Source organism: Xenopus laevis, chromosome 9_10L, assembly GCF_017654675.1.
Source record: "Xenopus laevis strain J_2021 chromosome 9_10L, Xenopus_laevis_v10.1, whole genome shotgun sequence".
NCBI classification, from domain to species: domain Eukaryota; kingdom Metazoa; phylum Chordata; class Amphibia; order Anura; family Pipidae; genus Xenopus; species Xenopus laevis.
In genome coordinates, this window is record NC_054387.1 from 37,480,650 (window position 1) to 37,504,551 (window position 23,902).

The window sequence follows — 23,902 nt, forward strand, 5'->3', positions numbered from 1 at the left end:
AACCAGCCTGCAAAACATGTTGTACAATGCTTTTAAGGGTGATGTCACTTCAGGAACTCATCAACATTCCAGGGGCAGAGGTGCCAGTAATCCTGCCACGAGCACACCTGCAAGGACAAAGCCCTTTGGCCAGTCTGTAACGTCAGACATGCAAATGTTTTTCTGTCCAAGGCAGCGCCACAACCCTTCTGGATCCACCCTCAAAGAACGCCTCGACCGGCAGGTAGCGGACTACCTGGCATTAACTGCAGATATCGACACTCTGAGGAGCGATGAACCCCTGGACTACTGGGTGCGCAGGCTTGATCTGTGGCCAGAGCTGTCACAATTTGCCATGAACCTCTTGTCTTGCCAGCCTCAAGTGTGCTCTCAGAAAGGACCTTCAGTGCAGCAGGAGGGATTGTAACTGAGAAGAGAACTCGCCTAGGTCACAAAAGTGTCGATTACCTGACCTTTATTAAAATGAATGAGGGGTGGATCTCGGAGGGTTACTGCACGCCGGAAGACTTCTATGCAGCTGTCCTTCTCTTCAAGCCTCATGACTCCACACACAGCTGTCCTTTAGCGTCCTCCTCCTCCCTCCGCCACCGTTACAAACTAGGGTGCAAACCCTACTGGTTTAATTTTTTCTGGCCTCTGTGCTTCAGTGGCTGCAACCAAAAAAACTGGGCAAACAATGTCTACAAGGTCAACGTATGGCAAAAAATGACTATTTTCAGCATTTATATGGCATATTTTTTCTGGCAACTGTGCTTCAGTGGCTGCGTCCAAAAAAATGCATATTTTCTGCATTTATATGGCATAATTTTTCTGGCCTCTGTGCTTCAGTGGCTGCAACCAAAAAAATGCATATTTTCAGCATTTATATGGCATAATTTTTCTGGCAACTGTGCTTCAGTGGCTGCGACCAAAAAAATGCATATTTTCAGCATTTATATGGCATAATTTTTCTGGCCTCTGTGCTTCAGTGGCTGCAACCAAAAAAATTTATATTTTCAGCATTTATATGGCATAATTTTTCTGGCAACTGTGCTTCAGTGGCTGCGACCAAAAAAATGCATATTTTCTGCATTTATATGGCATAATTTTTCTGGCCTCTGTGCTTCAGTGGCTGCAACCAAAAAAATTTTATATTTTCAGCATTTATATGGCATAATTTTTCTGGCCTCTGTGCTTCAGTGGCTGCAACCAAAAAAATGCATATTTTCAGCATTTATATGGCATAATTTTTCTGGCAACTGTGCTTCAGTGGCTGCGACCAAAAAAATGACTATTTTCAGCATTTATATGGCATATTTTTTCTGGCCTCTGTGCTTCAGTGGCTGCGGCCAAAAAAACTGGGCAAACAATGCCTACAAGGTCAACGTATGGCAAAAAATGACTATTTTCAGCATTTATATGGCATATTTTTTCTGGCAACTGTGCTTCAGTGGCTGCAACCAAAAAAACTGGGCAAACAATGTCTACAAGGTCAACGTATGGCGAAAAATTACTATTTTCAGCATTTATATGGCATATTTTTTATGGCAACTGTGCTTCAGTGGCTGCGTCCAAAAAAACTGGGCAAACAATGCCTACAAGGTCAACGTATGGCAGTTGTTTAAAGAGAACAGTAGATTACTAGCCAGCAAAGCTACCTAAGCTAAAATGTCCCTCAAATCCCTGCAGACTTCTGTCCCTCCAATACAGAGCAGTATCAAGCAGATTACTAGCCAGCAAACTTACTATCATCTGTCCCTGAAATCACTAACAGCTCTCCCCCTACACTATCTCTTCCAAGCACACACAGGCAGATTTTTCAGATACATTTTTGCCCTTGATCCCCCTCTGGCATGCCACTGTCCAGGTCGTTGCACCCTTTAAACAACTTTAAAATCATTTTTCTGGCCAGAAATGTCTTTTCTAGATGTTAAAGTTCGCCTTCCCATTGAAGTCTATGGGGTTCGCGAACCGTTCGCGAACCGCTCGCATTTTTGCGCAAGTTCGCGAATATGTTCGCGAACTTTTTTTCCGACGTTCGCTACATCCCTAGTAGTTATATATAATCACATGGGGGTGCTTAACTTTTGGCACCCCAAGTTAAATATGCCTTTCCTTCTCCTTTAAAGGGGAAGGAAACCTAGCCGGCGCAAACTAATGTATCAACTAATGTATAAACTGATATATCAGTTTTTCAACAGTTATCAGTGACCCTGCCCTCTTTCCAGAGCTGCTTTAGAAAGACATAAGAAGGTAAAAAATGAAACTTTAAAGGGCATCGGTTACCCTAAATTTTTCCCCACCAGAGGTGCAAATTAACAGATCCAATACTCCAGTTGGGGGAAACCATAGGTTTTTCTTTTCCTTTTTTATTTTTACTTTTTTGAAAAGAATTGCCCCCACCAGTGCTAGGCCATCCCCTCCAGGAGGGAGCTCCCAGTGTGGGTGGTCAGTGTGGGTGGACAGTTGTTGAGGATACATATGCAGATTATGTGCAAAGTTGTGGAATGTTTGGGACTGCGCTCTAAGTGCACACCTTGCAGTTTTTCATTCTAAGCACCCCCTTACCTGTGAAATACCCTACACAAACTATATATAAGTTCACACCTGCAGCTATTCAGCGGTGCCATCCTTGCTTTCCTACATGCAGAATTGAGGATGCAGTTCTCCATAGAAGTTTGCAGTTTGGCCTGAAATATAGAAAAAAATAACATCAAAATTGTCCCAACAGCTAAGGAATCCTACTAAATATCAATCAACAACTTCTCCCAAACACAACGATACCCCACATGAATGGGTGCATATAAAGACACAACCTCCTAACACCCTAAAACAGGGCCAATACATAAGGTCAATGTTAGCTGGGAAGTTTGGGACTGCGCTCTAAGTGTACACCTTGCAGTTTTTCATTCTAAACACCCCCTTACCTGTGAAATACCCCACACAAACTATACATTTCTGCAGTTATTCAGCAGCACCATCCTTGCTTTCCCTACTTACAGAACTGGGGATGCAATTCCAGGGAAACCAAATATACTAGCAAAATATGAAATGTTGCCCAGAAATACAGCATCAGCGACTGCACTCAAAGGGGAGCTTATGAAGTGTATGTAAAAAAAAAAAAAAAAAAAAAATATGTTGTGGCATCAGAGAGATGAAATCAGGGTTGGACTGGGCCGGGAGGACACCAGGAAAAAACCCGGTGGGCCCCGGCTCTTTTGGGCCCCACTGGCCCAGATTCGCTCCTTGCACTTCTTCTACTTCTGTTCCTGAAGCCGGTTGCACTGATGCACGGCACTAGAAAAAGGTACACGCACACGCAGGGGTGGGAGAGAGATAGTGCAGAAGAAATGCTTGGGGGACCTGGGGGATGGTGTGGGGGGCCCCTGAGGCTGCAGGCCACACTGGATAAAATCTAACAGGCAAGATGACATTTTCTCATGGAGTCTTCACAAAATGTAATGCACCCTTTACTTCACCTAACACCTCAATTGACTACACCTCCCAGTGCAGCAGGTAAAAAAAAATCCACGCGAAACACAACATAAAATTCTATTAGAACCCAGAACACACAAACCATAAGAACACCATAAAGAAAATTTGCACAAAGCGGGATACCAGTCCTTATTATAAATCTAATCACTACACACAATTTATTCCCCTTTAAATAATGCAGCTGTATATGGTATATTTGAAAACATGGTTTGAAACATTACCTGGGGTTGCAAAACTACTGTGTATCTGGTCTGATACCCCTTTTGCGGCACATTTTTCAGGCTTTTTGGGCAAATTGTTTGCCAAGTGTGGTTAGAAGCATATCTATAAAGTGTTCCCAATCAATGGGGCCACGTTGTCACTAGCGGGTATCTCCAGAATCTCAGTGGCACCAGGAGTATCTGCAGCTGATATTTATAATAGGACAATTTAGGGTCTGGTACTGCTGCCTTATATACAACATATGAATTTCTAAGGGCCATTTGAATCAAATATATATATGTTGGAGTTGGTCGGTTCTATTAACAGCACCCAGGTACTTATTCTACTCCTTGCCACAGGAGGTTTATTTTTAGGGGGCCTCCCAGCTCTCTGTTCTGCAGTTGTTGACTTGTTGTGGATTGACATCAGTATGAATAAATATTTTGTGTTACAATATATTTCAGTCAGCACTCACCAGTTCCACAGTTTTTTCATTCGGTGCATGTGACTTGTGGTGCACCCACCAACAGGATTACAAACTTGTTATTCAACACAGCACGGGTGGAGAATATGGTTAAAAAGCCTTTATTTGAAAACACATGGCTTTTGATCTGTGACAAGTGCTCGATAAGGACCAGGAACAGGCCACAAATGTTGCACTTGTCGCACATCAAAAGCCATGTGTTTTCCAGGAGTGCTGTGTTGGATAACAATACTTTTTTGTGTCACATATTTAAAGGCAAGGAGCTCATTATTTCTCGGAGCATAAGCATGACTCGATTTTTTGTTTATCAGATCCCTGTGAAATCCTTTTTGGACACAGTTTATGGTGCCACAGGCTGAGGTGCCCAATGAATATAGGACTCTAAAGAGGGGAATACTTATGCAAAAGTTATACACATATTAGTGGTAACCTCGGCCCAGAAGTGGAGGAATAAGCTCCCACACAATTTTTCCACTGACAGTCAAATCAAGGGCACAACCAGGGGGGTCTAATTGGGAGTCCCTGCCCTCATAAATTATGAGCTAGCTGGTTCTACAAGTTGCTTTTGCAGATTTGACATCAAAGCGGGCATGTTTGGGATGTATTGTCAGAATGTTATGCGCTCTTTAAAAAGAGAAGTGATTCATCTATACAAATGTTTTTGGAAGGGGTGTGCACTTCTCCCAGCACTATGTAATATGCACCCGAAACTCACAATCAGTGACAAGAACAGCCAGAAAAAGCTGACAGCTATGCAAAGACAGACCACTGTAACACAAGCAAGGCAGAGGCAAGAGAAAAAATAAATGGAGATAAGCTAAACAAATCTAGCAAAGAAACAAAATCAACTATGAGTCCAACCCCCTGAATTCCCTTTCACCATTGGACTGTCGATGCACTAGTCAGAAGAGCTATCAATCTGATAGGAGCCTAAGGCCAGGGTCAAATGGGGGCAGAAAACTTTTCTGCACTGAATCAGCTCAGTGTAAACAGATTAGGATGAACTGTGAGTCCAGTGGCGTAACTATAGAGCAGTGGTCCCCAACAAGTGGAGTTAAAAGACTACACCCTTGAAAACTGAACAAAGCTTAACCCAGAGTAAGTATGTTCCTTACTATATCTATGCCTAAGTACCACCTATTTCAAGTACAAGGATATGTTCTACAGACAGAAGCATGGCTGCACCATGGGATCACCAGTTTCAGCCATTGTGGCAAACCTGTACATGGAGGATGTGGAAAGAAAGGCCCTGGATAACTTCAAATGAATCACTCCCAGTCATTGGTTCCGATATGTGGATGACACCTGGGTTAAAATACACACACAGGAGGCACAGACTTTCACTAAACACAACAAAGTGAACCACAACATCAGGTTTACAAAAGCAGATAACACAGTGACTTTTTTGGACTGTTTGATAAGAGTCAGAGAGTGTGGAAAGCTGGAAATAGAAGTCTACAGGAAAACACCCCACACAGACCAGTACCTGCTGTTTGACTCCCACTATCTACTAGAAATGTCACCGACGGCCATTAAAGTCTATGGGCGAATGTTTTTTGGCGTTTTTTTTGACGCACAACGCCATACGAGTCTACGGGCGTCATTTTTGTGGCGAAACTAGGCGCCCATCCCTAAACACCAAGACTACCGGTGAAGGTGGAAAACAGGACAGGCAAAATAACTTGGTCCTCCCATATGTAGCCGGGGTGTCCGAAAAACATAGAAAGATGTTTGATAAACACCACATTCCAGTCTGCTTGAAAACCAGCAACTGGTTCACCCCAAAGACCCAACCCCAAAACACAAGAAGAGTAACATAGTGTATGCAGTGCAGTGAGGAGTGCTCTGATTTGTATGTGGGAGAAACCAAACAGTTACACCAGCGTATGGCACATCTAAAAGAAAAAGGACACACGATTGAAGACTGCCAAGTCCAGATTCTAGACCGGGAGAACGACCTATGTTACTATTCTATCCTTTTATTAGGACTTGTGGGTGATTTAAAGTCCTAGCACATCTCTCATAAGTTCCCAGTGCTTGGGATCCCATTCAGATGCAGACGGCCCTATAATTCTGCCCTCTTGGCCTATGCTCGGTGGCCTTCCTACAAACCTGGGAATCAATTTATAATTAATGCATATTGGAAAGTTCCTTACAATTTAATTCACTGTCAATATTAAAATATATAGATTTACCATATCTGCACCTGAGAGCTCTCCCCCCCTCACCAAGGCATGGTCCCTCAGATATATAGGGTCCTGTTGTTAATATCTGGGTGCTAGAATAGCTTCTTTATTTCAATATATTAAAGCCACTGATTTCTCCCAAGTAGCAATATGTGCAAGTCCTGGGCCTCATTCATGGGTGCTTCATCTAGTCACCCTTCTCAGTATAGATGTAAGTATTGTAGATGTGGAAGGGGAGGTGGGTTAATGGTGGCAGTCGTGTATGAGAAGCCAGTGTACTACACACATGCACCTGTTCCACAGCACAGGAATGAACATACCTCCCAACTGTCTTGTTTTCTGCAGGACAGTCACAATTTTGACAGCTCAGCCCGCAGTCCCGGGTTTCTTACTGAAATGTGTAGACTTTCTCTTTGATCTCCTGCACTGATACCAGAAAAAGATACAAAGTTAATTAAAAAAATACTTTTTTTTTATGCAGAGAGCCCAGAACAGTCAGCAGCCGCAATTCGATACTTTTACTTTTAGTTAAGATAAGCAAAGATACAATTGTAACTATTTAAGATAAGCAGGTCTGCTGGGAGAACTGAGACTTTCACCTTCATTTGCAAAGCTATAACACGTAACACATAAAACATTGCAATAAAACGCCCATAAATGTGTTCAGACTTCCATAACCTGCCACATTTGGACATGGTCCTTAGGGGGTGTGGTGACAAAATGGGCAAGACCAAAAAGATTTCATCAACGTTTTTATCCCTCTTTTAGTTCTTCAAACTAATGAAAACAGAACAGACAGCATCATCATAAACAAAGGTGAACTGAGAGAGGCACCAGTGCACTGACACTTAACCCTTTCACTGCCAGTTACCCATTTCATTTGCACTCAGTGTCAGACCCGTTGTGCTCTCTCACTTTAGGGACATATCCTGGGATTTTTTGTTTACCTAGGAAAACTATACATTCTTCTTTTTTTCAGGAGGACCTCTGCATTCTGAGATTTTGTGCATTTCCACTGCTGGAACAACATTTACAGCTCTAAATATTTTTAAACAAATTCTATTTTTCATGATATAGGGATTATACCAGAAAAAATGTTTAATTTTATATACAAAAATGCACCTGATTTGAAAAGCCTCATGTTTCTGGAATGTGCCAATACCAGATATGAGTCATTTTATGGAGATTTTGGAATGAAGTTAGTGCATATAGCTTGTTCTGGAAGTCAGCTTCTGAAAAATCAACACATGTACTGAATTTGGGGGGGTTAAAAACACAAAGATCCCCCAAAACCATATATTTTTGGAAGTACACATTCAGCCGAATCCAAAATGGGTAACCATGTCTTTCTACACCAAAGTACTGAGTTACAATGCCTTCCCAAAATTGCTCGTTGCCTAGAGACTGGGGAATGAACAGGGACAGAGCAAGTGGCTTTAAAAGTGATTCCTCTGCTGCCATTCCTAGAAGTACTGCAGATCATAGAAATTACTATCTGTGGCACTTAAAGGAGGCTTGTCCCTTACCTTTCATCTCTCTATTTATCCTTCTGTCCATCCGTCAGTCCGTCTCTCTTCCGGTCGATCTGTTTCTCTCAGTGCTTAACATGTTTCATCATCACAACATTTCCCAGTAGTCAAAAGACTATCAAATTCCAAGAGAGAGGGTATCCTCTATTAAAGGAACAGCGCTCCCAAGTGGAGGACCCTGAAAGGAGCCAAAAGAATTTGAGTAAACCAAAAAGAGAGGGTGGCCGATTAACATTTGTGTCTAAATATAATTCCCTGGTTTCACATATTATTGAAATTAAACAATAAACACTGGGGGCTCCACAGAGATGGCATTCCAAATGTACAGGAGTTTAAGTCAACGCCAATGATGGCATTCAAAAAGAATAAGACAGTGGGCTCGTGTCTGGGAAGATCAGATCTAGGGGGTAGTAAGGAATCACAGCAGGTACCAAGACCAACTAAAAATGGCACCTTCCCTTGCCTAATATGCAATTTCTGCTCTAATCGCCAGTGTGATAAGGTGATTTATCACTCACATAAAGGCACCCCGATATAAATTAAGGGACATTTTACCTGTTCTTCCACATTTGTTGTCTATGTGATAAAGTGCCCGAGTGGCTTGCAGTATGTGGGACAGACGTCCCGCATGGTTAAAGATCGCATACGCAAACATAAGTCCGCTATCAAAAGCAAAAAGATAGAACAAACTGTGGCCTGTCATTTCATTGAGAAAGGACACGGAGTCCCGCAATTACACCGACGGGGAGATAGACTAGAAAAACTACTTAAAAGGGAAGCCATGTGGATACGGATGCTAGGTACACTTACACTATCTGGTCTTAATAGGGAGTATGAATTACATAAAAATGTTCTGATCATTTAATTTATTTTGTATAGTATATTATTTTAAAGAGTTTTCTTATATATATTTCTTGTTTCAGGTATTTGGATTGATGTATATTAGTGATGTGCAGGCTGACCCAATACCCGCGGGACTCGTGGGTCAGGCAGGTTCGGGTCGACCTCGCACTGCGTCTCGCGAGTGGCAGCCGGGTGCGGGTCGAGCTCTTCTCCTGCTCTTCCCGCCCGCCACCTTCAAATGCCGGCTTCCGTGTTTATAGTTCCGCATCTGCTCGTCCTGCCTCTTTAGTGATGTCATCTGCGGGGACGGGTCGGCATGGGTCTATAAAAGGACCCTGGAAGCGCGGGTGCGGCGGGCACGGGCTGGAGCAGTGCGGGTTAGGGTCAGGTGCCTGACCTGCACATCACTAGTATCTATGGATAGGTCCCGGTGATGTATCAGGATGGACTTGTTTTATACAATGTCACATATTGATGTTACAAAATTGTGCACTACTATTATTATTTAAGGAAATTCAGCTGTGTTTTTGTATACTAATTGGCCATTAGATGGCACTATGATAAAGGATATAAAATGTGTTCACTAACTCGAGTTCAGTAGCTTGAGGAAAGGCGATTGTGAGCCTGAAATGTCGCTATTGTATTTCTATCCAAAGAAAAGCCCTTACGCAATAAAGGCCTTTTAAGAAAATACTCACGTGTGGTGCTGTCTGCTTGATGATCGTGTCTACGGAACAGGTGGAAGTGGCCACCAAAGACTTGCACCTTTGTCTATTATACTGTCACGGTCGGCACCCAACACCAGAACAAACCAGGCACCTTGGTCTCGGCTCGTGCTTCACCAGTAGTGTGACCGCCTTTAGGCCTCGGGAGGAGCCCTCGGCTTACTTGGATGCCACCTGGACTTAAAAGAGAGGTGCAAGATGAGGGTTCTGGATAGGCAGAGGGGCACGACTGTAGAGCAAAGTCTTTGGACAGAAGGTCGTAGTACAAGGCGTTAGGCAAAAGAGTAGTCAGATCAGGCCGGGTCGAGGCAGGCAGAGAATAAACGTAGTCAGGCAGGCAAGGGTCAATCCAGGAAGTCAATCAGAGGGTTAAGCAGAAGAGGTAGTCGGTATTCAGGCAAAGGTCAGGATCCAGAGGTCAGAATAGTCAAAAGCCAGGCAGGGGTCACAACAGGAATCAAACAGGTTCAAAACAGGAATAGCAAAAGCTCAGGAAGCACCAGGAACAAACTCCTATCACAGGCAGTTTGCAAAAAGAAAATGTACCTTTAAGTACCATTTAAAATTCGCGCCATTGCGCGCTGACATCATATGTCAGCGCACCTGAGCCTTTAAGACGTGAGGAGGCGCGCCATGCGCGCCCTAGGAACCGGCGCCAATCATGGCGGGCGTCCCCGCCGACCCCCACCGGGGTAACTATTTGTTACATATACGCTATGGGTGATTGCTGACTTCTAATCTTCACTATTCAGTCCTTGTGCTGCCACCAAATATCTGGTTATAATGAGCGATTGCGCAACAGCTGATTGGCCGATATGACAGCAATGACTACACCCACCAACACACACACTAATCATCTTGTAGCCACTTACACACACACTCGCTACTTTTCGTGCCAACTCAAATCTATTTCTGCAAAACTGACATTTCTTTTCAATCTTTCACAGGAATGAAAAGAAAAATGTACACTTTTCCAAATATGAATTTCCCAATAAGATAACAGTTTATTTCAAACATCCAAAATTGACACCCCCCATCACACGTCCATATGTGCACTCACACTTCTACATATGATCCAACACCGACACAATCCACACTACAAATGCTTGCACTCACACGCAACCCTGCACTTCATCAAATGCACCCACACATTTCTACATTTACTTACACACAAACTTCTATCATCTCTAACACCATCCATTTCAAATGTGTTTGGTTATGGTTTGCATTGTTAAAGTGCCTCGATACAGTAGTGTCTGTATAAGAGCCTTGCTTACAGTTACAGATGTTTCCCATATGTTCTTTAATCCTGGTTTTTATGCGCCTGCTTGTCTGCCCAACATATCCTTTGCCACATGGGCATTTTGAATATACAAGGTAGGCCAATCAAATGGCAGTACCAGGGTTTTAATTAATTGATTTAAAAACCCACTTTGAGCTTTTTTCACAACCACACTGGAATTTATTGGACTAAACAGACTATGATGAGCTGGTGCACAACCCCCATAGGGGGAGGTCTTCTTCACACGACCGTATAAATGTTTGTGTCTTCACTTGTACGGTATAACACTTGATAAACCAGCAAGTACTGCATTGTCGGCTGATTCTCTCAGAAACTCATATTATTGTGAATTATTCTACACCTGAGGTGGGGGTTATACTGAGATTGAAGAGCCAATTAAACTTATTCCCCAGAGCGCAGTCATCCTTTTCGTGTGGTGATTGAGTTATCCCCACATTTCTACATATGTTCCCACACTCATACCCACTATGGTTGCCACCTGGCTGGTATTTTACCAGCCTGGTGGGTAAAAATTATTGTTGATCCCCAAAAAGATAAATATATAGGAAGGCCGGTATTTTTTTCCAGAGAAGTGGCAACCTGAATACCCACACACTTCTACATAAGCTCCAACACTCACACCCAAACATTTCTACATACAGAATTCTCCCAAGCTCACACCCACCCACTTCTACATATTCTCCCATACTCACACATGTCTACATATTCTCCAACACTCTCACACTTCTACATACAGTATGCTCCAACACTTCTACATACAGTATGCTCCAACACTTCTACATACAGTATACTCAAACACTTCTACATACAGTATGCTTCAACACTTCTACATACAGTATGCTCCAACACTTCTACATACAGTATGCTCCAACACTTCTACATACAGTATACTCAAACACTTCTACATACAGTATGCTTCAACACTTCTACATACAGTATACTCAACAATTTACACCCACCACACACTTCTACATAAACTCTCACACCCACACAATTCTACATAAACTCCCACACCCACACAATTCTACATATGCTCCCACATTCACACCCAGCCGCACACTTCTATATATGCTACCACACACCTACATATGCTAAAACATTCACACCCACCCTCTTCTACGTATACTCCCACCCCCACAATTCTACATCAGCAAATAAAGTTTAACTGTTTAACCTTTATGGATGGATACAGAGTGTTCGTCCAATACTTTTCAACTAATGTTTGTATGTGTCCTATAGTGTATGTGTCCTAGAGGGTGTGTATGTCTCCTCTAATGTGTGTATGTGTCCTATAATGTGTGTATGTGTCCTTTAATGTATTCATGTGTCCTAGAGGTTGTGTATGTGGTCTAGAGAGTTATATAGGGTGTGTGTTTTATATAGGTATGCATGTGTGCCTACCCGATTGTCCACTTCCTTCTCTCCCAGATAGGGATGTAGCGAACTGCCGATTTGGTGTTCGCGAACACCGGCAAAAACTGCGAACGTTCGCGGACAGTTCGCGAACTTCGAACACCCGCTAAAATCGTTCGAATCGAACGATCGAAGGATTTTAATCGTTCGATCGAAGGATTTTCATTCGAATCGAACGATCGAAGCCATTTGATCGAAGGATTTTCATTCGATCGAATGCTTACAATCGTTCGAACGAATGGAAATCGTTCGATTTTTAGCGGTCGAAGGAATTCGAATGGTCGAATGGTCGAACGACTTGTATTCGAATCGAACGCGAACTCAAAATGCGAACGTTCCCAAACGTTCGCGAACATGCGGCGGACGCGAACGGTCAAAGTTCGCGCGAACTAGTTCGCGGGCGAACAGTTCACTACATCCCTACTCCCAGACTGTTATTTATTTATATTATTTATATTACTGCTGTTATTTCTCACACTAATTGCGCTACTGTGCATGCATGGCATTTAGGGTATGCATGCTCGGGTCCTACTTCACACATGCACTGGAGCGGCAACTAGAGCGTGCTCAACCAGCACCACCACCTGCCAGGTTGCCTAGGGCTCTGGTATGTGTCCTACAATGTGTGCATGTGCCTTTCCTAGACTGTGTGTGTGTCCTATTATATGTGTATGTGTCCTATGTGTGTGTGTCCTATAATGTATGTATGTGTCCTATAGTGTATGTGTCCTGTAGTGTATGTGTCCTAGAGGGTGTGTACAGTATGTGTCCCATAATGTGTGTATGTATAAAATGATAACTGTATGTGTTCTATAATGTGTGTAGGTGCCCTATAATGTGTGTAGGTGTCCTATAATGTTTGTAGGTGACCTATAATGTGTGTAGGTGACCTATAATGTGTGTAGGTGCCCTATAATGTGTGTAGGTGCCCTATAATGTGTGCAGGTGCCCTATAATGTGTGTGTAGGTGCCCTATAATGTTTGTAATGTGTGATGTGTGTAGGTGCCATATGTTTGTAGGTGCCTTATTGTGTGTGTAGGTGCCCTATAATGTGTGCAGATGTCCTATAATGTGTGTAGATGTCCTATAATGTGTGTAGGTGTCCTATAATGTGTGCAGGTGCCATATAATATTTGGAGGTGCCCTATGTGAGTAGGTGCCCTACAATGTGTGTAGGTGCCCTACAATGTGTCTAGGTGCCATATAATGTTTGTAGGTGCCCAATAGTGTGTGTAGGTACCCTATTATGTGTGTAGGTGCACTATTATGTGTGTAGGTACCCTACAATATGTGCAGGTGCCCTATAATGTGTGTAGGTGCCCTATAATGTGTGTAGGTGCCTTCTAATGTGTGTAGGTGCCTTCTAATGTGTCTAGATGCCATATAATGTTTGTAGGTGACCTATAATGTGTGTAGGTGCCCAATAATGTGTGCAGGTGCCATATAATGTGTGTAGGTACCCTACAATGTGTGCAGGTACCCTACAATGTGTGCAGGTACCCTACAATGTGTGCAGGTGCCCTATAATGTGTGCAGGTGCCCTATAATGTTTGTAATGTGTAATGTGTGTAGGTGCCCTATAATGTGTGTAGGTGTCCTATAATGTGTGTAGGTGCCATATAATGTTTGTAGGTGCCCTATAATGTGTGTAGGTGCCCTATAATGTGTGTAGGTGCCCTATAATGTGTGTAGGTGCCCTATAATGTGTGTAGGTGCCCTATAATGTGTGTAGGTGCCCTACAATGTGTGTAGGTGCCCTACAATGTGTGCAGGTGCCCTATAATGTGTGTGTAGGTGCCCTATAATGTTTGTAATGTGTAATGTGTGTAGGTGCCCTATAATGTGTGTAGGTGTCCTATAATGTGTGTAGGTGCCATATAATGTGTGTAGGTGCCCTATAATGTGTGTAGGAGTCCTATTATGTGTGTAGGTGCCCTATAATGTGTGTAGGTGCCCTATAATGTGTGTAGGAGTCCTATTATGTGTGTAGGTGCCCTATAATGTGTGTAGGTGCCCTATAATGTGTGTAGGAGTCCTATTATGTGTGTAGGTGCCCTATAATGTGTGTAGGTGCCCTACAATGTGTGCAGGTGCCCTATAATGTGTGTGTAGGTGCCCTATAATGTTTGCAATGTGTGTAGGTGCCATATGTTTGTAGGTGCCCTATAATGTGTGTAGGTGTCCTATAATGTGTGTAAGTGCCATATAATGTTTGTAGGTGCCCTATAATGTGTGTAGGAGTCCTATTATGTGTGTAGGTGCCTTATAATGTGTGTAGGTGCCCTATAATGTGTGTGTAGGTGCCCTATGTTTGTAATGTGTAATGTGTGTAGGTGCCATATGTTTGTAGGTGCCCTATAGTGTGTGTAGGTGCCCTATAATGTTTGTAGTTGCCCTATAATGTGTGTAGGTGTCCTATAATGTGTTTAGGTGTCCTATTATATTTGGAGGTGCCCTACAATGTGTGCAGATGCCCTATAATGTGTGTAGGTGCCATATAATGTTTGTAGGTGCCTATAGTGTTTGTAGGTGTCCTATAGTGTGTGTAGGTGCCCAATAGTGTGTGTAGGTGCCCAATAGTGTGTGTAGGTGCCCAATAGTGTGTGTAGGTGCCCAATAGTGTGTGTAGGTGCCGTTTAATGTGTGTAGGTGTCCTATTATGTGTATAGGTGCCCTACAATGTGTGCAGGTGTCCCATAATGTGTGTAGGTGCCTTATAATGTGTGCAGGTGCCTTATAATGTGTGTAGGTGCCCTATAATGTGTGTGTAGGTGCCCTATAATGTTTGTAATGTGTAAGGTGTGAAGGTGCCATATGTTTGTAGGTGCCCTATAGTGTGTGTAGGTGCCCTACAATGTGTGCAGTTGCCCTATAATGTGTGTAGGTGCCATATAATGTTTGTAGGTGCCCTATAGTGTTTGTTGGTGTCCTATAGTGTGTGTAGGTGCCCAATAGTGTGTGTAGGTGTCCTTTTATGTGTGTAGGTGCCCTACAATGTGTGCTGGTTTCCTATAATGTGTGTAAGTGCCATATAATGTTTGTAGGTGCCCTATAATATGTGTATGTACCCTATAATCTGTGTAGGTGTCCTTTTATGTGTGTAGGTGCCCTATAATGTGTATAGGTGTCCTATATTGTGTGTAAGTGCCCTATAATGTTTGTAGGTGCCCTATAATGTGTGTAGGTGCCCTATTATGTGTGTAGGTGCCCTATGATGTGTGTAGGTACCCTACAATGTGTGCAGGTGTCCTATAATTTCTGCAGGTGCCCTATAATGTGTGTAGGTGCCCTATAATGTGCATAGGTGTCCTACAATATGTGCAGGTGCCCTATATTGTCTGTAGGTGTCCTATAATGTTTGTAGGTGCCCTATAATGTATGTAGGTGCCCTATTATGTGTGTAGGTGCCCTATAATGTGTGTAGGTGCCCTACAATGTGTGCAGGTGCCCTATCATTTGTGCAGGTGCCCTATAATGTGTGCAGGTGCCCTATAATGTTTGTAATGTGTAATGTGTGTAGGTGCCCTATAATGTGTGTAGGTGTCCTATAATGTGTGTAGGTGCCCTATAATGTGTGTAGGTGCCCTATAATGTGTGTAGGTGCCGTATTATGTGTGTAGGTGCCCTATAATGTGTGTAGGTACCCTACAATGTGTGCAGGTGCCCTATAATGTGTGGAGGTGCACTATAATGGGTGTAGGTGCCTTATAATGTGTGTAGGTGCCCTATAATGTGTGTGTAGGTGCCCTATAATGTTTGTAATGTGTAAGGTGTGAAGGTGCCATATGTTTGTAGGTGCCCTATAGTGTGTGTAGGTGCCCTACAATGTGTGCAGTTGCCCTATAATGTGTGTAGGTGCCATATAATGTTTGTAGGTGCCCTATAGTGTTTGTTGGTGTCCTATAGTGTGTGTAGGTGCCCAATAGTGTGTGTAGGTGTCCTTTTATGTGTGTAGGTGCCCTACAATGTGTGCTGGTTTCCTATAATGTGTGTAAGTGCCATATAATGTTTGTAGGTGCCCTATAATATGTGTATGTACCCTATAATCTGTGTAGGTGTCCTTTTATGTGTGTAGGTGCCCTATAATGTGTATAGGTGTCCTATATTGTGTGTAAGTGCCCTATAATGTTTGTAGGTGCCCTATAATGTGTGTAGGTGCCCTATTATGTGTGTAGGTGCCCTATGATGTGTGTAGGTACACTACAATGTGTGCAGGTGTCCTATAATTTCTGCAGGTGCCCTATAATGTGTGTAGGTGCCCTATAATGTGCGTAGGTGTCCTACAATATGTGCAGGTGCCCTATATTGTCTGTAGGTGTCCTATAATGTTTGTAGGTGCCCTATAATGTATGTAGGTGCCCTATTATGTGTGTAGGTGCCCTATAATGTGTGTAGGTGCCCTACAATGTGTGCAGGTGCCCTATAATTTGTGCAGGTGCCCTATAATGTGTGCAGGTGCCCTATAATTTTTGTAATGTGTAATGTGTGTAGGTGCCCTATAATGTGTGTAGGTGTCCTATAATGTGTGTAGGTGCCCTATAATGTATGTAGGTGCCCTATAATGTGTGTAGGTGCCCTATTATGTGTGTAGGTGCCCTATAATGTGTGTAGGTACCCTACAATGTGTGCAGGTGCCCTATAATGTGTGGAGGTGCACTATAATGGGTGTAGGTGCCTTATAATGTGTGTAGGTGCCCTATAATGTGTGTGTAGGTGCCATATAATGTTTGTAATGTGTAAGGTGTGAAGGTGCCATATGTTTGTAGGTGCCCTATAGTGTGTGTAGGTGCCCTACAATGTGTGCAGGTTCCCTACAATGTGTGTAGGTGCCATATAATGTTTGTAGGTGCCCTATAATATGTGTATGTACCCTATAATCTGTGTAGGTGTCCTTTTATTTTTTTTTGTAAATTCTTTCTTTATTGCAATTTTAAAACAAAAAGGGGGAAAGTAGGGAAGGGTACAGAAAGCAAGAGGGGAGGGAAGGGGGGGGAAGTTGAGTACATCAATATTGACATGTAGATAATACAAAAGTGATGCAAATGAAGAATACAGACATGTACATCAACCTTATGACAGGTGAAGGGAGGGGAAATAATGAGTCACATATGAAGCACTTTAGAGGTAATTAAAGGAATTATTTAAGAGAGTAATCCAGAAAATTCACAGCTTTGGTACAACCTGCATATTGATATAAGAATCCCAGTTTGCCCAGACCTTCCTAAATGAGCCAAAGGAACCTTGACGCATTGCTCTAATTTCCTCAAATTTCCTAATCTCTTCCATAGAAGATTTCCACTCGGCCCAGGACGGAGATTGAGTGTTTTTCCATTTCCTAGGGATAAGCGCCTTTGCCGCTTGGATCATAAACAAAGTTAGACAATTGCGAATCACCTGGTGAGTTGACGTATCATAGTGGAGAGTTATTAGGGGGGCTAGTTTTATATTTCCCTGTAAGGGTGTTATTTGTTGAATACAATCCAGAATTGCCTTCCAAAAACTTTTAATCTTGCAACATTCAAACCATATATGCATAGTAGTCCCTGTCTGCCTGTTACATCGCCAACACTTATCGGAGACACTTGGAAACATTCTATGAAGTTTCGTAGGTGTGTAGTACCAACGCGTAATAAGTTTATAATTGGTTTCCTGCGTTTTGGTAGCTACAGAGCTTTTATGCAAAGATTTGTAAATTTGGGACCACGTTTCCTCCGTGATCTCAAGATCCAACTCTTCACACCACCGTTGCTCAGTAGCATCACCCGAATCTAATACATTTAAAATACATCCTTTAAAAAAACCTCGAGATTGGTTTCTTAATCTTTTCAGGTCTTTGCATCAGTTTCTCCCACCAAGTCAGCTGATTATCACAAGAGTCTGTCACAAGTGAGGCTATATAATGGCGCAATTGTTGATAGCACCAGAAATCTCTAGGATGTACCTGTCTAGATTCTTGTATGGAGCATAAATCTAGGATAGTTGTACCTCTCATGAAGTCCGCTAAAACCGATGGTCTATCATCTGTATAGGCCCAATGGGCAAACGCCTGTCTATCTATGCTTGGGGGGAAATCCAAGTTACCTGAAAGCGGCGTAACAGAAGGGCTATAGGTGGACAGATTCCATATAGTCAAGTTTTCTTTCCACACTTTCAATGAGGCCCCTATTAATGGGTGTCTCGTCAATTGTTTAGGAATGTTTTGTGTTACAGCCCAAATCGTATTACACAGGGGAACCACTGAGAAACACTGTTCCGTATTCACCCAAAACTTTTTCTGACTGTCTTTCAGGCTCCATTGGAGGATTCGATTCAAATGGCTATATAATAAAGGTAAGTGTCTGGTACTGCTAGGCCGCCCTGTTGTTTTGTCAAAATCAGTTTACTATACTTCAATCTCGGTTTCTTTCCTTTCCAGATGAACCTGTTGATGATTGTTTTTATCTTACAGAAAAAGCTCTTGGGTAAATAAATGGGAAGCATTTGTAAGTGGTACAAAATTTTTGAGGAAATCATCATTTTGATTATTTGAATCCTACCGAACAAGGATATCTGCATCTTGGCCCAAGTCAGAATTGTCTTTTCAAGGTCTTCCAAAAGGGGTATATAGTTGTATTTGTAAATTTGCGTCAGATCATGTGGTATGTTTACCCCTAGGTAGCTGATCATATTCTCAGACCATTTAAAGGGGAAATTCTTTTTCAACTGTCTCTGGACATCTAAAGATAGGCCAATGCTCATAGCTTGCGACTTGCTGGCGTTAATCTTAAAGTTGGAAGCAATACCAAACTTGTTAAAAAGATTCATAAGGTTAGGTAGGGTGACATGGGGATTCGTTAGTATTAACAGAAGGTCATCCGCAAAGGCGACTGATTTATGTTCCTGCCGATTAAGTGTCAGCCCTGATATGTCTACATTTAGCCTAATGTGCGACAGGAGGACCTCCATTACAAGGATAAATAAAATCGGGGACAAGGGGCACCCTTGTCTGGTACCATTGTCAATATGTACGGTCGGAGATAAAAGACCATTAACCCGTATGCGAGCCGTTGGAGTTTGATAAAGCGCCATGATCTTGTTGATCAATAAGTCTCCCAACCCAAAGCCGGATAATGTCAAGCGGAGGAAATCCCAGGACACCCTGTCAAATGCTTTTTCAGCATCTGTAGTCAAAAGCATACATGGGACAGGTGCAGTTTTAGCATAATGTAGGAGAGATATAATTCTTGCGGTATTATCTTTCCCTTCTCTGGAGGGTACGAACCCAGATTGGTCCACATGGATTAATTGGGTTAGTATTTTCTTCAGCCTATTAGCAATCATCTTGGCATATATTTTAAGATCAATATTAATTAAGGAGATTGGACGGTAGCTAGAATAGAGGCTATGGTCTTTCCCTGCCTTGGGGATGATTGTTATGTGTGCTTCTTTAGCTTGTTGGGGAAAAGGATGTTCAATGTTGATATAGTTATAATATTTTAATAAATAGTCCGATATCTCCTCCTTGAATAGTTTGTAGTAGTTAGAGCTATACCCATCCGGGCCTGGGCTCTTATTATTGGGAAGGTCTTCTATTGTTTTATGGAGTTCTGATATGGTAAAGGGGGTTTCTAACTGTTGGGATTGTGTTACTGTATATCCAATTTGGGTAATTTCGCCTGAGCTATAAATTGAGTGATAAACTGTATATCTTGTGGGGTATTGCCCGAATCTTTAATCTTATAAAGATTCTGATAGAACTCCTGAAAGCATTGAGCTATCTGTTTTGTACCTTGTTGTAAATTTTGTTGTCTATCTTTGATCCCTGTAATGTAGGTTTTGTTTTGCTGACATTTTATCCTGTTTACAAAGAATTTGTTGCATTTATTGTTAAATTCGTAAAACCGCAGTCTAGTGCCTAAGTAAGCTTTATATGTTTTGATATCCAACAATAATTTCAATTCAGCTCTTTTAGCATCTAATAATGTTTGTACTTCAACTGCCAACGATTGTTTGTGAGATTGTTCCAATTTAGCTATTTCCGCTATTAAACGTTCCCTCTCCTTATTTCTGTCTTTTTTTAATTTGGAACAGAGCGCAATGAGATGACCCCTTAAGACACATTTCTGTGTCTCCCATAGGATACCTGGGTTAATATGAGGTGAGTCATTATCTAGAAACGTCTGTGATATATGTTTTTTGATCGCATCCACATTATCTTTGTTTAAAAGAATATGATCATTCAGCTTCCAAAGAAATTCTGTTTTTAAGGTACTGGGGATCTCGAATTCTATCATGATAGGGGCATGGTCAGATATTGTAATTGGTTCAATACTAGTAAATTTCAATAAATGTAACCAACGTTGGGACATAAAGATGTAATCCAGCCTGGCATAGCTGTTATATGCTTTTGCGTAATGGGAGTAATCCTTAACTTTAGGGTTAAGGCTTCTCCACGTATCTATGACACCTAGATCCTGTAAAACTAACTTGAACTTTTTCAAAATCTTGAATGAGATGTGGGGTTTGCCTGAAGACGAGTCTTGTAAAGGGTTCAAAGGAACATTCATATCCCCGCCCATGATCAATAGGCCCTCCGAGAATGTGGATAACTTCCCTGCAAGTTCTATTAATGAAGTCAGCTGGCCTTGATTAGGGAGGTAAACATTGGCGAGGGTAATGATATTGTTAGCTAAAATACCCTTAAGTATCAAATACCTACCCTGTTCATCTTTAAGCGTGTCTATAACTTTAAAGGGAACATCCTTATGAATTAAGGTCATAACCCCTAGAGATTTTTTGTCCGGATTATTGTTAGTAAAAATTTGAGAAAAATGTTTAGAATTTATTATAGGTTGTTTTCCCACCTGAAAATGGGTTTCTTGCAGAAACACTATTTTAGCCTTCAGCCTACCACATTCTCGAAGGACCTGTGCCCTTTTCACCGGCTCGTTTATCCCATTAACATTGAAGGATACTAATGTACATTTTGCGTTAGTCATATATACTGTTTAACATCAGGTGCATAAACCAAAGACCATATTGTATGTCCACGTTGTACCTACTACGCGATTCCCTCATTAAATAATATTGGTGTGACTCAGAAAAAAATTCAAAAAAGCAAACAAATAAAAGCATAACTAGACATATGCAAAACAACATTTGTCAAAGTCAAATAACCAACTTAGTACGTAAAGCCACGTCACTCAGTGAGGTATAAGAAAAAACAGAGAGACCTCACCAAGGAAGATAAAGTGGCAGGTAGAAGTGCTGGGGGGGTGAAGAAAAACCTGCTAGCCTCCTTCCAAATTCTTCCAGCTCCACAGTCGTAGCAGTCTCACCTAATCAAACAAAACAGATGTCGAACACCAACCGTCACCTGTAAGGGAGAGATTAGGAGACAAAAAAAAGGAAAAAACATGGTTGCTGCTGAAAAAAAAAAAGTGAGAACTTGTGTTTCAGATGAGAACCGTCCAGGACCATAAGTGGTGAACATGAGTGAACGTCCAGAGAGGTGGGAAAGTATCCACTGGTGGTCTATGTATGAAGCATCAGTCCTTAAGTCTTTTAGGGGTCATATTATAATCTTTCGTCAATTTATGCCTAGGTGTTCTCGGAGTACGTTTTGGAGCTGGCACTTCTCTCCAGTCAGTATCCGAGTCCATCTCAACGGGAAGGACCTCCTCATCTTCTTCCACCCATCCAGGTAGAGGAACTTCCTCCAGTTGTAGCTTGGTGAAGACAGCTTTTGTATCCTTGGGCGAACGGAGGACTATTTGTGTACCATTCAGCATCACAATTAGGCAGAAGGGGAATCCCCAACGATATTGAATGTTTTTAGCTTTAAGTAGGTCCGTCAGGGGTTTCAGGTGTCTTCTGTTGGTCAGGGTATATCTAGACAAGTCCTGAAACAAAAGAATGGTCTGCCCTTCATAGGTTAATTTTCGTTGCACTTCTCGCTTTTGAGAGGATTTCCTCCTTAAGACAAAAGTCATGTATGCAACACAAAATGTCTCTCGGGGCATCTACAGGTGCATTTCTGGGCTTTAGCACTCTGTGTTCCCTATCAATTTTGATAGCGGTTTGCAAATCCCTGTCCAGAACGCCATTAAAGATCTGTAAGAGGGCCGAGTGTATGTCTTCTCTGCTCACAGTTTCTGGCACCCCCCTGACTCGTATATTATTTCTCCTACTTCTATTTTCATTATCGTCTATGTGTCTATTCGCCTCCTCAATCTGCCACTTCTGTTTTTGTATGATTTGTGTCAAAGTCTTTTGGTTATGCAGCAGCTTACCCTGCTTCTTTTCAACTGCGTCAGTGCGATCCGCCATCTTGTTTAAATCCGTCTTGATTTCTTTCAGCTCCGCTCTGAGGTCGTCCACTGTTTCACGGAGTAAGAGTTTGATGTCCTCTTTCGTCGGCAAAGCTTTCAGGTAAGTCTGAATATCGACACCTCCCTCTCCGTCGCTATCCGCATCGGAGGAATCCTGGGCCTGATAGTCGCTCTGATCTGCAGTATCTTCCGCGGCCAGCGCCATTTTAGATGACATGCGGTTACGTTTCTGATGCTTGAAAATCGGAGCAATTTCTTTGCCAGCAGGCGTTTGCTTGTCGGATGTGTATTTCTCACGATCCGTCTTGCCTTTGCTCGTTTTCCCCATGTTTGAGGCTAAGATTTAGGTGGGTTTTCGTGAGACGCTTGCGGAGCTCCTCTCTTATGCTGCCATCCGGTTCACAGGCTAAGCCACACCCCTAGGTGTCTTATAATGTGTGTAAGTGCCCTATAATGTTTGTAGGTGCCCTATAATGTGTGTAGGTGCCCTATGTGTGTAGGTGCCCTATAATGTGTGTAGGTACCCTACAATGTGTGCAGGTGTCCTATAATTTCTGCAGGTGCCCTATAATGTGTGTAGGTGCCCTATAATGTGTGTAGGTGTCCTATAATGTGTGTAAGTGCCATATAATGTTTGTAGGTACCCTATAATCTGTGTAGGTGTCCTTTTATGTGTGTAGGTGCCCTATAATGTGTATAGGTGTCCTATAATGTGTGTAGGTGCCCTATTATGTGTGTAGGTGCCCTATAATGTGTGTAGGTACCCTACAATGTGTGCAGGTGTCCTATAATTTCTGCAGGTGCCCTATAATGTGTGTAGGAGCCAAATAATGTGTGTAGGTGTCCTACAATGTGTGCAGGTGCCCTATATTGTCTGTAGGTGTCCTATAATGTTTGTAGGTGCCCTATAATGTATGTAGGTGCCCTATTGTGTGCAGGTACCCTACAATGTGTGCAGGTGTCCTATAATTTGTGCAGGTGCCCTATAATGTGTGTAGGTGCCCTATAATGTATGTAGGTGCCCTATAATGTGTGTAGGTGCCCTATTATGTGTGTAGGTGCCCTATAATGTATGTAGGTGCCCTATAATGTGTGTAGGTGCCCTATTATGTGTGTAGGTGCCCTATAATGTGTGTAGGTACCCTACAATGTGTGCAGGTGCCCTATAATGTGTGGAGGTGCACTATAATGGGTGTAGGTGCCTTATAATGTGTGTAGGTGCCCTATAATGTGTGTGTAGGTGCCCTATAATGTTTGTAATGTGTAAGGTGTGAAGGTGCCATATGTTTGTAGGTGCCCTATAGTGTGTGTAGGTGCCCTACAATGTGTGCAAGTGCCCTATAATGTGTGTAGGTGCCATATAATGTTTGTAGGTGCCCTATAGTGTTTGTTGGTGTCCTATAGTGTGTGTAGGTGCCCAATAGTGTGTGTAG

The 23,902-nt window shown here is 42.4% G+C and overlaps 1 long non-coding RNA gene across 1 annotated transcript; it reads right to left on the minus strand.

Moving 5' to 3' along the window:
- Positions 1-6,732: 6,732 nt before the first annotated feature.
- LOC121398185 lies at positions 6,733-9,549 on the minus strand. Its single transcript, XR_005964161.1, has 3 exons — positions 9,416-9,549; positions 7,872-8,052; positions 6,733-6,771 (listed from the first exon to the last, which is right to left on the minus strand). It is a non-coding gene; the product is annotated as an uncharacterized LOC121398185 (long non-coding RNA).
- Positions 9,550-23,902: the final 14,353 nt, after the last annotated feature.